Source organism: Sorex fumeus, unplaced genomic scaffold, assembly GCF_029834395.1.
Source record: "Sorex fumeus unplaced genomic scaffold, SorFum_2.1 ptg000265l, whole genome shotgun sequence".
Taxonomy (NCBI): Eukaryota; Metazoa; Chordata; class Mammalia; order Eulipotyphla; family Soricidae; genus Sorex; species Sorex fumeus.
In genome coordinates, this window is record NW_026606322.1 from 6,246,637 (window position 1) to 6,262,141 (window position 15,505).

The window sequence follows — 15,505 nt, forward strand, 5'->3', positions numbered from 1 at the left end:
TTTTCTCTGTGAACTGTTGAAATTTTTGACTACGATAAGGTGAGTTTTAAAATGAGCATTTAAATAACTCAGTCGTCGATATCAAGCACTTATGGATATGTATTAAGTGGGTGTCACTTGAGTTTAGTAAGAATTAAGTGAAAAATATTTGAACTTGTTATAACATTAGGAAAACTGGTTATTTCAATGTAGTATATTATTATTTAATCAGTGGATGAAAGTGTGACCTATTAAATCTGAGGAATGTTTTATTGATGAAGTCATCAATTCAAAACTTAAACACATTCTTACATTATTATAAATCCCTAGTTAAAAATCATCTAAACAGACAATAAGAAAATAAAATAATATAAAATACTGCATTTTTTTATCATTTTCATTTAGAAATTGCCAGTTAGACATCATCTATTTATCTTAAAAAATGCACAAGTAGATAAGTAAGCTTAGGAGGAATATTTATTCTTACAGGGTATATAGTCACTTCCTTGGTTCTGGTAAGCAGGAATTAATTACTAGAACTACTTAAAAACTATTAATCTAGATGTTTCTGTTTCTTCCAAATTGAGCTTGTAACCTGTGATAATTAAAATAAATTTTATTTGCTTCAAGTCTAACATTTTGGAATCAAATTTAATAAGAAGTGTAAAGTCATTGATTGAATCCCCATCTGTAGAAATCTGAGGAGGTAAATAAAAAGTTCAAATTTGGGCTGGAGCAACATAGGACATCAGGTAGAGTGTTTGCCTAGCACACTGCAGAGTTAGCTTTATCCCTGGCACCCCATATGGTTTCTAAAGTCTACCAGGAGTGATCCCTGATTGCAGAGCTAGGAGTAAGCCTCAGAGTTTCTCTCTCTCTCTCTCTGTCTCTCTCTCTCTCTGTCTCTCTCTTTCTGTCTCTCTCTCTCATACACACAGTGCTATATCTTCTACTTATGGATTTCTTAATTTTTTAAATAAATTTCCCATGACTGTTTCAAGAAATAGTACTTTTGGCTATTGGGATTACAAACACATATCTTCTTGTTGAGAAGACAGACAAAAAATATGATGCAAATTTGATGTGCAGAAAGTAGAGAGTTGCCAACAAATCATAAATGTATAGAACTTAGTGGTGCCAGTCTGCTGCAGTCTCATGGACACCAATCAAACTTCAGATTCACAGTTTCTGGGAAAGAGAAAAAGATTTGGAGATGTGCCAATACACTAAATACACAACAATAGCAGAGTACCGCCAGGGAATTATCTACACTCTAAGAAAAGAAATTAACAATTTTCTGATATCGCTGAATTTAAAATACCATTTTAGAATATGAGTGGTGAATCTACTTGAAATTCACAAACTACTTTAATGCATCAGATTCAGTTTTCTGACAGATCAAATCAAATTCCACACATGCATCTTAATACATGAAGTGTTTTTGTCATTATAATGTGTATTCCATCTTTACATGGATAAAGCCAGCACTATAATAAGAACCCCTGATAGATACTGTGAGATTGTAAAGTATTTTCATGAATGTTAAAAGAGTACTTTCCTTGTCTTAATTTAAAAAGTTACTGTGGTTAGGATTATTAAGAAAGTTGAGGATTGCAAATATTGAAATGGTACCACTCGAATTCCAAATATTAACAGCTTTTAAACTGTCAAATTTTTGATGTTAAGTATCACTGTATCACTGTATCACTGTCATCCCCATCCCGTTGTTCGTCGATTTACTCGAGCAGGCGCCAGTAACGGCTGTATTTGTTCCAGCCCTGAGATTTTAGCAGCCTCTCCTTACTCGTCTTTCCCAACGATTAGAGGCTCTTTCAGGGTCAGGGGAATGAGACCTATTATTGTTACTGGTGATGTTAAGTATAGAAGACTATTTTCTGATGATTTCTGCATTGGCTTTTGTTGATTTTTTATATATATTATTATATATATTATACTATTCTTATATTCCTATCATTAGAATTCTTAATGTTTGTTATCCTTGTAATTTGCTGCTACTCTAAATAGTTATTTATTTGATTTTGGTGATAACCTGGTAGAAGATGTCTATATTAAACTGTATGTTTTAGTTCACATCTTTTCCTATTTTTTTCTCCCTCACTTCTTTTTATTTTCTTTTTCTTGGGGGGTCACACCCAGTGATGCTCAGGAGTGAAAATATGAACAGGATATATCTTTTCCTACTAAGAAAGAAGATGTCTGGAAGTGCGGGACAAGCACAGAGCTAAAACGTCAGCAAGTTCCCCACAACGTGCTTTGCTTATTCATTCCCTTATTATTGCTCAAATTAAAACCTTATCATCTTTTAACACATTTCTTTTTATAATGATTTAAAGACTGGTTTTGCTTTTAGTTCATTACAATTTTTAACTTGTAGTTATGTCAACATTTAATATATCTGTTTTAATAAGCATTAAACATTTAAAGTGTGGTGCCAATCAACATGTCAAAACAATTTGTATAGTTAATTACTTGATCCAAAATAAGTAACATTTGAAAGCCTAAGTGTCATAGGAATATATGCCAAACTATGTTCTGCAATTTTTTTTAATAAAAAAGTCATATATTTTCCAAGATTAAGTTATCTAGGGCAGTTTGCTTTTGTTATTAGATAAGTCACTTGCCTATCTATTTATCTATATTTGAAGATATTTTAAAAGAACATGCTTACTTCTCCTATCTAGGATTTGACATTTGGTCACTTTTATAGATTTAGTACGTATGAAATAGTATAAATTGTAGGAGATATTTTCTACAATTGAAGATGGGGATAGAATGCTCACATATTGCTTAATCAAACTGCTGTAATAGTCTTCTTATCCACTCTTATCAACACCCCAAAAATGTCTTTTTCTTATATTTCTACTCTTCCCCCTTAACTAACTTTAATAAAGACCTCCCTCTTTACTTCTTACTTCCCTTTTACTACTTATTATTCTCTTCCTCCTACTATCCATCATCACCACTCATCATCTTTTTTCTCCTTTGTGCCCCTTCTGATATGTACTTTATCCTTCTTCTTTGTCTTTCTACATTTTCTGCTTTCACTATTCACTTTAATTTGTCGCTCACTTGACATCTCAGGCCCAAAGATGCTTGGCATTCTCTTTTTCTCTATACACCTGACTCAGTCTAATATGTCATTTTATAATAGATCTAATTAAATTTTAAAAAAAGGTAGGACCAAGGAGTACTGAAACATAAAATTCATTCTTCTTATAAAGTGCATATTTCTGTCCTTATAATATAGATGTTTTATAGGATCTGTTTTTTTTAACATTACCCTGTATGTTATATGAAACTCAAAAATAAATTCTAAAGGAGTGACACAGATAAATAGGCAAATAAATATCTTAATTCACTTACCTGCCTATATACATGTAGAGGATATTCTAATGATTCACAGATTTCTAGTGTATATTTGATAACTTTATGGCTTTGTTCTCTAGATATTTACTAGTGTTTCCTCTCCATTTAAGTGTAGTTGTCTAAAATCCACATTCCAATAGAATCATCCACAATATCTATAACTATTAAATCCTTATGATGTTAAAGTCACATCTCATTTCAAATTTCTCCCTCAAGGGATTTATTTCACTTTGTAGTTCAACTCACTCCAGTAACAGGTACTTTTGTTCCATCCTGTGTAAATCAAGAACTAAGGTATATCTCAAAACTAGAATTTACTATTGGTTTTCTAAAATTTTTTTAAATGCAGCTTTAAAATATAAAAAAGGTATAGATATGAGATGTATGTATCCTAACTTATGAAAACATTGTATGTACAAAAACTATTAAGATACAGCAGATTATAAAATTATATAGCCTCATTTAGAATAATTTCATTGTACAATAACCAAAAAAAAAATCAATCAAATATGGAGAGAAAAAAATGCTATTTGAAGATTCTCTCAAGCCTCCTTTCAGTTAAAGTCTTAATTTCCAAGATCCTATTTACAATCTTGATTGCAAACTTATAATATTGGAAACCTTTGCTCTGAAGCATTGACTTATCTTGACTTGCTTCTAGTATACCTTTTCTGGAATAATAAAGCAATAGCCCTCATTTTATAAATGAAGAGACAAAGTCTAGAAGGCATTTATGTATTCAATTTGATCTACCTACCAGGTTGCAAAATTAAGATTTGAATTAAAATGGAACTAAACCCAAGGCTTTCTACTTACAATAACTTTATCTCAACAAATTTAGAGATCATGTCATGATAAATAAAAATAATTTAGAAATAGTCTTTGTACTTGCTCATAATTATTTCTAATTTCCTTATTAAATTACTAATAATAACATTTTTTTCTGTTCTCAGTGTTACAGATTTCTATATATTCTGATTTTGGTTTAAAGACTTCTGCAATTGCTTTTAAATACTTTATTGATTCATTCTAAATCCTTCTGATCATTTTGGGCTCTATATTTGCCTAGAACAAGTTAATCCATATCAAGTATAAGACCTTGTAGTGAGAAGCAAAGGGAGAATAAAGAAGAAATAATGGAATGTTCTCAATTAAGTTCTTAGATAGCATAATGCAAAATAGATCCTGAAAGAAAATTATACAGGGTGTGGTAGGGAAAATGAAGAAATAACTAACAAAATGAAAAGAGTAGGAAATGTTCAGGTCATGACTAAGAAGTGGAAAGAATAAAATTATACAACTATAATTAGGTTATTTCATTCCCTCATTATTTCCTTCTCTCTGATCTGCAGCAAGAAATTTACAATCCAATAATTAATATCTCTTTTCTCTTTTGCCATAAATTATAATCACCCCACTGGGAGCTCCATTTCTATTGTATTTCCATCATGGTATGGCTCATGACCTGAAAGACTTGACAAAATTCTCAGTCAGGACATAGCATAAAAAAGATGACAGATGACAATGATGAAGGAGAAGTGATCTGGAAGAAAAGCATTCATAGAGAAGTTTGCACTATAGGAAGAGTTTAGTTGTCGACGTTGGTGGGTCCCACGAGTGGCTAATGTGAATCAGGGAGAAGAGAGATGGTCACATTCTCCCCATCCGCTTCTGCCACCTGGGACCCAGGGTTACCGGGTTCTTGTCTCTCCTTGCAAAAAAGAATTTCAGGAGTAAGCAAGCCGTGAAGTAAAACAGGTTTTATTTGGAGGTTTTGAAGAGAAGGAGGAAGAGAAAGTGGGAGAGAGAAGAGTCAAGTGCTCAAGAGAGAACCTGGACTTCCCTACACACATCCTAGCATTAGGCATGAAAGTACACACCTCATCAAGGGGGATGCCGGTGACACATGTGCTCAGGAGCCACACGTGCTTGACCACGTGGGCATAAGCAGCACATGGGCTCAGGCAGCATATGCGCGCCCTTTCTTTGATCAAGGTGGCTTTTATTTCTCCAACCTGCCCCACATGGAGCTTCTACCTAGACACAAGTCCATTGCTAGGGTTGTTGTTAAGTGGGTAGAATTGGGTGCAGCCTTTGAAACTCCTTTACTTGACCTTTGGTCCTCCTGGATCTTCTCTATGGGCCCAGCTTTCTCTGGTCTGGGCTGGCTGAGGGTTAATCAGAATCAAGAAAGGTATTGAGGGTTCTCTAGTAATTTCCTTCAGATTTTGTGTAGGAAGTGGTCCAGTCTCCTCAGGGTCTGTTCCTTGAGAAGGGCTTATTAGGTCTTGCTTTCTGTATCCACAATATGGTTCAGACTTCGGAATGGTGGCTTTACTACTTCCAGATATTTCATTGCCATCATGTGGCAGTGTGTGTGTGTGTGTGTGTGTGTGTGTGTGTGTGTGTGTGTGTGGTAGTGGTGGTGGGGTCCCCTAACCTACCTGCCTGCCTGGGAGAAGTGAAAGTAATGTAGGGATTATGTTTGGTCAGCTAATGAGACTCTAGAGTTCTGTGGAAACGTGCTATGTAGGAATGTCTTCCTTTTCATCCTATTTCTTAGACAGATTTCTGACTGTATTCTCTAGCTGCTTGTTTAATGTTTTCTTGGCAATGAATGTGGATGTCAGTGACAGTCTCAACAATATCAGTCAGATATAAATAAAGCATGGATCAGAAATTGGGAGCTTATTCATGATGATCAAGAACAAGGAAGAGTTGTATGTTCCCTGGTAAGAATGGGTTGCCAACTGGATTTAAGCAGAGGAATTCAATGAAGAACAAGTTCAAAATCAAACAGCTCTCAAGGGAAATCATGATATTCACAGGTAGAGGGTATTTGTTCTATATGAAATGTATTTGACAGTAAATACTCAAAAAGAATACTGAGGAGTGACCAGCCGGGCTTCATATTTCCAGAATTCAGTAAAATAACTCAAGGCCTGTTCTTGAAAGAGAAAAGGGAAGGATAGAAATAATGTGGATAAACAAAATTGCCAGGATAGAGACAGAGAGAACAGGCAAAAGAAAATTAAAGTGAACTTGTTTGCAGCGATCTGAATAGCCAGTAGCATCATCTTTGCCTGTTAAAATTTCACAATGTTCAAAAAGATAAATATAACTTTTACAAAGGTGAGACTGACGTAAATATCCCTCGCTCACGTCTCTCTGATGAAAATGTATCAGTCAAGATTTAGGGAAGCATCGAACTTGATTCTCATCGAACTTGAATAGTGTACAGAGACTAGGAAAAAAAAAGTCTGATGAATAATATTAGCTTCTTGTCACATACCTGACAAGCATGGTCTGGAAAGGAGGTGGGGACCCATAAAATGGGTCTTTTATTGGATTGCCAGACCTAGAGCTTTGAAAGCAAACTATCTCCCTCCTTAACAGAGGTAATGGAGCTGTTAGTGTGCTATTCAAGACTAAGAAAAGACCAGAATTCATCATGCCCACAACAATGGGCTCTTTCTTAACCTAGTTGCAAGGTAAAATAAAGCAGAGCCCCCCTCCCCCCCACTTGAGGTTCTTCCTAGTACTGTATTCCCTTGATGGTACAGGGAGTTAATGAAGTCAGGTCATATCAATCTCCAGGGAAGAAGACAAAGAAGAGGCAGAAAACAAGGTGGGAAACAGAACTGCAACAGAATAGAAAGGAGAATGATAAGAGCAAGTTTTCAAAAATGAAGAGGGGGGGAAATGCTAAAGAAATAAAAAGTTAACAATCAGTTGAGAGAAAAAAAAAAGAACAGAAATGTGACTTTATTTTTTTTTTAATTTTTATTTTTTGCTTTTTTGGGGGGTCACACCCAGCAATGCACAGGAGTTATTCCTGGTTCATGTACTCAGGAATTCCTCCTGGTCATGCTCGGGGGACCATATGGGATGCTGGGAATTGAACCCGGGGTGGGCCACGTGCAAGGCAAATGCCCTACCCACTGTGCTATTGCTCCAGCCCCCCAGAAATGTGACTTTAAAGGAATAGAGATTTTAATGAAAGAGTGGGCGAAGTCACTTGGGTCTGAAATCCTCTGTTTGGGGGACCAGTGGGCCTGCTCCAGCCTCAAAATTTATTGACAGAAAAAAAAAATATTGACAAACTTTTGCTTTCCTGTTTATTTCATCTCTAGTAGTCAGACCAAGTACTTCTGTTTTTCAATAAAGCTTCTACAAGCAGAAATATTTAATAGACTTGAACTCAATGTTTCTGTTTGGAAATGGTTTCCTTTCTATAAGTAATAAGTGTTAGAAACAAAAATGTCATCCTTCCTTGGGCTTGGGGATGGAAGGGCTTGAGTGAACTTAAGAAGAGTTTCTTAAATAAATTAAAACGGATTTTTTTTTTTTTTTACTTTTTCACTATTCTCCTCAGGTCTCCTGAAGAGCTTTTAGAATATGAAAGAGAAAGGTTATTAAGCCAGCTGTGTATAAATTTCACTGCCCCTGGTTAGAGCTTCAATTGGGGGTATGGTGCATCATTTCTGACCAACAGTCTCCCTCAGGGTTGCTGGACACATCACTGACAGCTGTTAAGAGTCTAGTATTAAAGAAGGAAAAAAAAATAGTCTAGTACAATTTGGTTGCCCTATCGAACTATTATCCACTATTATCTCTGCAGGTATACTTAGAAAAATAAGGAAGATGAATATGGAGGTTAATTGGGAATTCAATGAGTAAGGGCTGACATAGAGCATCCCTACCTTTTCCCAGCCTGGCCACTGACAGTGATGACTGATGTCTTTTTCTTTTTTCTGGGAGAATTTCCCAAATTGCCTTGTTTGTGTCTTATATCATATACTCTCTTTGCTTTCAATTTCTTTTATCTTTCTCTTAATTTCTTTTATTTTTCTGTATTCTACTTTTGTGGCACTTCCCTACTTATTTAAGTTTGTGCAGTACTCTAAGACAGAAAAAAAAGATTTGAAAAGGCTCTGATTTTTAGGTACTTCTAGTAAAACTGGTGAAAGGGAGCTAATAAACGTGAACCATCTAGCTAACTATACCTTTGATGTCGGTGGGCCCCACGGGTGACTTATGTGAAGTGGGGAGGAGAAATACGGCCACTTTCTCCCCACCCACCTCTGCCACCCGGAACCCTGGGTAGGCTAGGACCGGTAAAGTCTGCAGTGAGCACCTGCTCGGCACGGGCCTAAGCCCCGCCAGCCCCACAAGGTGGCCGTCAAGCCACACCTGAAGTCCGCTTGATCTTCTCGGCACGGGAGTTAATCCCCGCCACCCGATTGCTCAGGGAGCCACGGACTCAAACTGGGGCGAGAATTTGCTCTTCACAGGAAAGGAGAGACCAGTCCCAAGCCTTACCCGAGGTCTCTGGGGTTCTTGTCTCGCTCGCAGAAAAGAATTTCAGGAGTAGACGAGCAGTGAAGTAACAGGTTTTATTTGGAGGCTTTTGGAGAGGGAGAGACAGGGATAAGCAGATAAACGGGGGAGAGAGAGAGAGTAATGCGTCCAGAGGGAACACGGGCTTCTCCGAGGGTGGAGAGAGCGCCAAGTGGGCTCTCGAGCTGGTTCTTATAGATCCTTCTGACTCAGAAGGTTCTGGAATCTCCTTGGGGCTTGGTCGCTGGAGTCAACCGGATTGAGAGGGGGTTCGAGAATCATCTGACTTGGAATGTCCTGGAATCTCCTTGGGGCTGGGTCGCTGGAGTCAACCGGATTGGAAGGGGGGTTCTCGGAAAGGAGGAATTTCATGAGGAGGAGGCCCATATCTTCAGGGTCTGGGGATGGTCTTATCAAGTCCTTATTCTCTGTCTCCACAGGGTGGGTTGGTCCTAGAATTCTTCTATGAGACTTTGTTTCATTGCAGAGAGCCTTTCCCTATCTACCTGCCTACATCACCTTGATGTTATGATGTACATATTTTTATAAAGCAAAGTGTATGATTCTATCATTCTTTGCTAATACCTACCAACCAAACCACCCACATTCTGAAGCTGGTAAACTATTGTCAACACTTAAATCCAATTCACTCAGCCTATAAATAAACACTAAGAACTTCTTGTGTCAGCAATTTTTTAAAAATTTTTATTAGTGAAACACCATGAAGTACAGTTGTAGACTTAGATGTTTTTGTGCTTGGGTTTCAGTTATACAATGATCGAGTACCCATCCCTCCACCAGTGCACATTCCCCACCTCCAATGTTCCCGCATCCTTCCCACCCTCCCACACCCCCATCCCACCCCACCCCTGTGGCAGGGCATTCCCTTTTGTTCTCTCTCTCCTTTTGGGTGCTGTGGTTTGCAAGAGAGGCATTGAGTGGCAATCATGTTTGGTCTATAGTCTACTTTCAACATGCTTCTCCCATCCTGGGAGGATCCTCCCAACACCCTTTATTTGGTGCTCCCTTCTCTATCTGAGCTTCCTTTTCCCCTAGCATGTGTGGCTGGCCTCCAAGTTATGGAGCAAAATTCCTGGTACTAATCTCGGCCACTCCTGGGTGTTAGTCTCCCATTTTGTTGCTTTATGTTCTCCAGATGAATGCAATCTTTCTGTGTCTGTCCCTCTCTTTCTGACTCATTTCACGTAGCATGATACTTTCCATGTAGTACCACTTGAGCCCGGCAAGCTACTGAGAGTATCTCGCTCACACAGCAGAGCCTGGCAAGCTCCCCGTGACATATTCGATATGCCAAACACAGTAACAACAAAGTCTTCAATGGAGACGTTACTGGGCCCGCTCAGGCAAATCGATGATCAACGGGAAGGCCTTTACCTTACCTTACCATCTTTTTTAACAGCTGTATACTACTCCATTGTGTAGATGTACTAAAGTTTCTTTAGCAAGTCATCTGTTCTCAGGTACTCAGGTTTTTTCCAGATTTTTTGCTATTGTGAACAGTACAGCAATGAACATAGAAGTGCAGATGTCATTTCAACTGTATTTTTTTGCCTCTCCAGGATATATTCCCAGGAGTGGTATTGCTGGGTCAAATGGGAGTTCAATTTCTAATTTTTTGAGAATTGTCCATACTGTTTTCCAAAAGGGCTGACCAGTTGGCCTTCCCACAGCAGTGAAGGAGAGTTCCTTTCTCACCACATCCATGCCTACACTTGTTGCTTTTGTTCTTTTGGATGTGGGCCAGTTTCTGTGGTGTGAGATGATATCTCATTGTTGTTTAGATCTGCATCTCCCTGATGATTAGTAATATAGAACATTTTCTCATATGCCTTTTAGCCATTCGGGTTTCTTGTTTGTAAAAGTTTCTGTTTATTTCATCACCCCATTTTTTGATGGGGTTAGATGTTTTCTTCTTGTAGAGTTCAACCGGTGCTTTGTATATCCTTGATATCAACCCTTTATCAGATGGCTGTTGGGTAAATATCCTTTCCCATTCTGTAGATTGTCTTTGTATTCTAGTTATTGTATCTTTTGAGCTGTAGAAGCTTCTTAATTTAAGATAGTCCCATTTGTTTATCTCTGTTTCCACTTGGTTGGTCAGTGAAGTGTCTTTGAAGATACTATTAGCCTCAATATCCTGGAGGGTTTTGCCGACCTTGTCTTCAATGTATCTTATGAATTTTGGCCTGCTGTTGAGATCCATTTTTTCTGACTTTTATGCATGGTGTTAGGCCAAGGTCTAAGCCCATTTTTTTTGCATGTGCTTGTCCAGTTATGCCAGCACTATTTGTTAAAGAGGCTTTCCTTGTTGCCCTTCACATTTCTTGCTCCCTTATCAAAGATTAGATGGCCACAGACCAATGGAACAGGGTGTAATATCCGTGCGCACAACCCCAAATGTATGAGCATCATTTTTTCTAGAAAGGCAAAAAGAATGCTTGTAATATACGATGTTGAACATTGTACCAGGGGAGGATAAAATGTTAAAACTCATTTTGTGTCCATAGAATTAACGTATGGATTATACAAAAGATTTAGAAAGATAAGTTCCTCTATTTTTCTTTTTTAGGGGGGAGGCAGGGGAATGAGGGAGAGGATTAGGGTTAGGACCAGTACTCAGGGCTTACTCCTGGCTCTATACTAAAGGATCACTCTTAATAAGCTTTTGGTACCATATGGCAGCTGGGGATTGAACCTGGTTCAGCTCCATGTAAGGCAAACACCTTACCTGCTGGACTAACTTTCCAACCTCAATTCCACTTAACTTTATGTCTCCTTTTCGCTCTCTTTTCTATAAATCTCCGTGTTTGTGTGTGTGTGTGTGTGTGTGTGTGTGTGTGTGTAGAGGGAGAGGGAGAGATAGAGATAGAGAGAAAGAAATAGAGAGAGAGAGAAGGGAACACAAGGGAAGAGAAAAGAATACTGAGATGAGTAGATAATAGAAGCTTCAATACAAACACATAATATACTTTATATACATACATACATATATAACATACATACATACATACATATATACATTCCTTTTATCAAGGATAGTTGTTCTGGCCATATCCAACAGCCATTTTTGTATTGCACTCAGAGTTTGCAACAAAAGCAGTGTCTCCTGCCCCCGTGCCTGGCTGTCCTCGCTGGGGCGCCTTGGAGGGGAGCGGGTTGAGCTTTCCTCCCCGCCCCAACCAGGGCTCTGGCAGCTGAAGACCTCCAGAACCAGCCACCACCATGCTGAGACCACTCTCCGCACACATGAAGGTACCAGCAGAGGAACAAAGGCACGCGGGTCCCGGGGCTGAGATCTATAAGCCTACTCGGATTGGGGCTGAGCATCCTCCACCCAGATCCTCCAAATTCCAGTAGGCGGGGGTCACACCCACCAACTGGCCCCCTGGCGCCGTGCAATCCCATCAACGGCCAAGACTCAGAGACTATAAAACTCAGCTCCCGAAAGCACGCGGCCCCGTGACATCTTATTATCTCATTCCTACTTTGGACATACTGGCAGGCTACCGAATGTATCCTGCCCACATGACAGAGTCTGGCAAACTCTTCGTTGCGTACCCAATATGCCAAATACCAGTAACAATGATGGGTCTCATTCTCCTAAAGAGCCTTGAATATGGCACTTTCTTAAAAATCTCAGGGCTAGGATGAAGGAGATGTTACTGGGGCCTGCTCGAGGCAATCGACGAATAACAGGATGGTCGTCTTGATCGTGATAGTTGTTCTGGCCATATCCAACAGCCAGTTTTGTATTGCACTCAGAGTTATCAACAAAAGCAAAGATAGGGAACCATATTTTCTTAGTAACAGTCTGTTTATTTTTGGGTCAGAGAGGAGAGATCAAGAAAACTTTCTCATTCTCTGACCATAGCTGTAAAGTGTTTCAAAGAGGTCCAAGAAAAAATGTTTCATTTCTAAGTTCTTTCCTATTTCCACCTAATTTTACCCTGTAAATTCTCCAAACAGACCTTAAATTTTGAGCAATACTATCAGATTCAAATAGATGACATGAACAGGGGCTGTGTATATTTTTGTTGTGTCTACAAGACTATGGGGGAAGGAAAGAGACAGGTTTACTTTATAGCCTGTATCTAAATCTCTGTGACAAGCAAAGGTTCCCCCAATCCTAGAATTTTAATGATGGATGCATTCTTAGATTTATGCCTTTTAGCAAACAGCCTCAAATATTTAACATAAAATACAATGTATAACAATATTGAAATCCTGATGGTGGATAAGTTATAAATATTCTTCTCTGAAATATTCAACTTTCAAATATGTGTCTGATGATCACTTTTGGGGGGTAATAATTTTATAAAAATTATACAAAGATGTTTTTATATATATAAATTGATATAATGACTTTTTCTTTGTTGTATTATAGATATATATATATTTCAAAGAGTGAGGAATAATGGTGTAAAATATTTAGCTTTGCATAATAGCCAAATTGAGTAAGAAAACATTTTAGTATTTTAACTCCTTTTTTCAAATTCCCATGTTGTTGTTACAGAATGCCTATGTGTATTCTTATAATGAAGTCTCATAAAAGTTCCTGGATAAAAGCAAGTATTTTCTTTTTCAAATATATGTCAACCAATAATATCTGAAAAACTTGGTGGGGGGCGTGGTTAGAGCTAACACTTCTCCAAATTTAAAAAATTAACTGATAATGAGGCTAAAAGTTTGTTTTTAACAGTTGTGCTATCTATTCATATGCAATTCACCTATGAAATCTAGCTTAGTAATTCTAGCCTAGAAAACCAAGCTCATCTCTACAGGTACTCTCTAAAAGGGCTCAGGATATTCTTTAGAGAATCCACAGGTCTAGCAGGTAAGAAAGATAAGAATTATCATAAATGGACCCAAAAGGATATGAAAAAACATTTGTTTTACTTCCCTAAGTGTAGTATACAAGTGAGTGTCAGAGAAAGATACAAAAAAATAGTTTGAGAAAGCTTACGCAGAAATGTCGGTAAAATGTATTCCTCTTTTTTTTTTTTTGTCTAAAATGGTCATATTAAAGTCTGATTTTTCACCTCTGGAAATTGTATTTAGTCTGCAACCTATTCTGAGATTCTTATTTAAGTAGAAAAAAATCCTTTTAATTATCAGAAATTTCATGTAGTTAATTAATTTCAGTATAAAACAATTTAAATTCTTACCAATAACATATGAATTAAAATGAAGTTTTAAATACAGAATTCTTGAGTCCTCCATATGTAATATGCTATATCTCCCATTCCCTTACAGAAAAAAACTGATTGTAGAGAAGCAGTGGATATGTTTATCCATAAGCTTAATAGATTTTTTTTCTATAAGTGCAAGGTTTGCTCTCTGGAATATTTTCCCTTGTTTTTCTCTTACTATTCTCCATTCCTCATATATAATCTATATTATAATGATAAATTACAACATATGACTGAGTATAACCCTTAAGAGATCTGACATAAAAAGATCTTAGCAGGACACTCACCTTGCACTGGCCTACCAGGGTTCTATCCTTATTACACTGCATGATCCCTGGGACATCCAGGAGTGATCCCTGAGTGCAGAGCCCAAGGTATGCCTTGAACACCACTGGCTGTGGTCCAAAACAAACAAACAAAAAACAATAAAACAACCTTAGCTTTAAATTAATTGATTGATTTGGAAGTCCTAGGCTACATTGAGTCCTGGAATATTTCTGACATATCAAATGTTCTGAGACCACACTGTTAAACATTCTCCAAGTTTATTTCTGTGTATTTACCTCAAAGTTTCAACCTAGAAATTGTGGACAGTCTTTAAATAGTAACTTCCTTTCCATCTCTCTGGGATGGTGATTTGTCAGTACATATTGCTCTGGTAAGTACTGGTTATGGTTCATAAAAGACAGAAAAAATAGCACAACAGCAATCAGCCAGACTCTTTCTCAAGCCTACCTCTAGGGCTGATTGTTCCAAATCATTACTTACCCAATCCATCTGTTAAGAATGTGGCTAGCTAAAGACACACCCTGGGCACCTAGGAAATCACTGCAATTGTAGGTGATGACGCATCATCATCATAATAATGACCAAAAATCATTGAGTGCTTATTTTATGTCATGTGCCATCACAAGCTCTTTAGAAGCTTTATTTCTCTGAATCTTCACCCATTTGTCTAAGGGGGGTGTGTGTGTGTGTGTTCATATCTGAGTAAATTAAAGCAGAGAGTGAGAAACTAAGCAAATTTTCAAGCTCAATCTCTAGTTAGTAGATTCTAGACTATGTACAAATGCTGTCTCCATATATAGCATAAGAGATGGAAAGATCTTAATATATCACTGAATCCTAATCTAAGCTAAATTCTTGCTCAGAAAGTACATAGCTGCTCATTGTTTGAGTTAAGACAAACATGACATTGGAGTCATTTCTATGTTACTTATAATAGTTCCATTCAATTAAACTGCAGTGTGTTTCATGTAAAACTTTACAAAAATGAAGATCATGAGGGAGAAAATTTTGTTTAACAGATGAAACAATATACTTGTCTATTAAAAATCCTTTTTGGGACCACCATTAAGGTATTGAAATCCTTATATTACGGGAGAATTCTTACCCTAATAGTAGAAAAAAATAGAAAATGGAAAATATCTACTCTATACCTGATTATTCCTTTCCTTTAGAACTTTCCAGGTTATAAATATATACTATACTGATAATTTTTTTACCAGTTAGTGTGCACTTTGATTGGCTTTTCACAGAGTGGTTAAAACTATCCACAATTGGAATTTCTCTAAATGTAATGGGAAAAT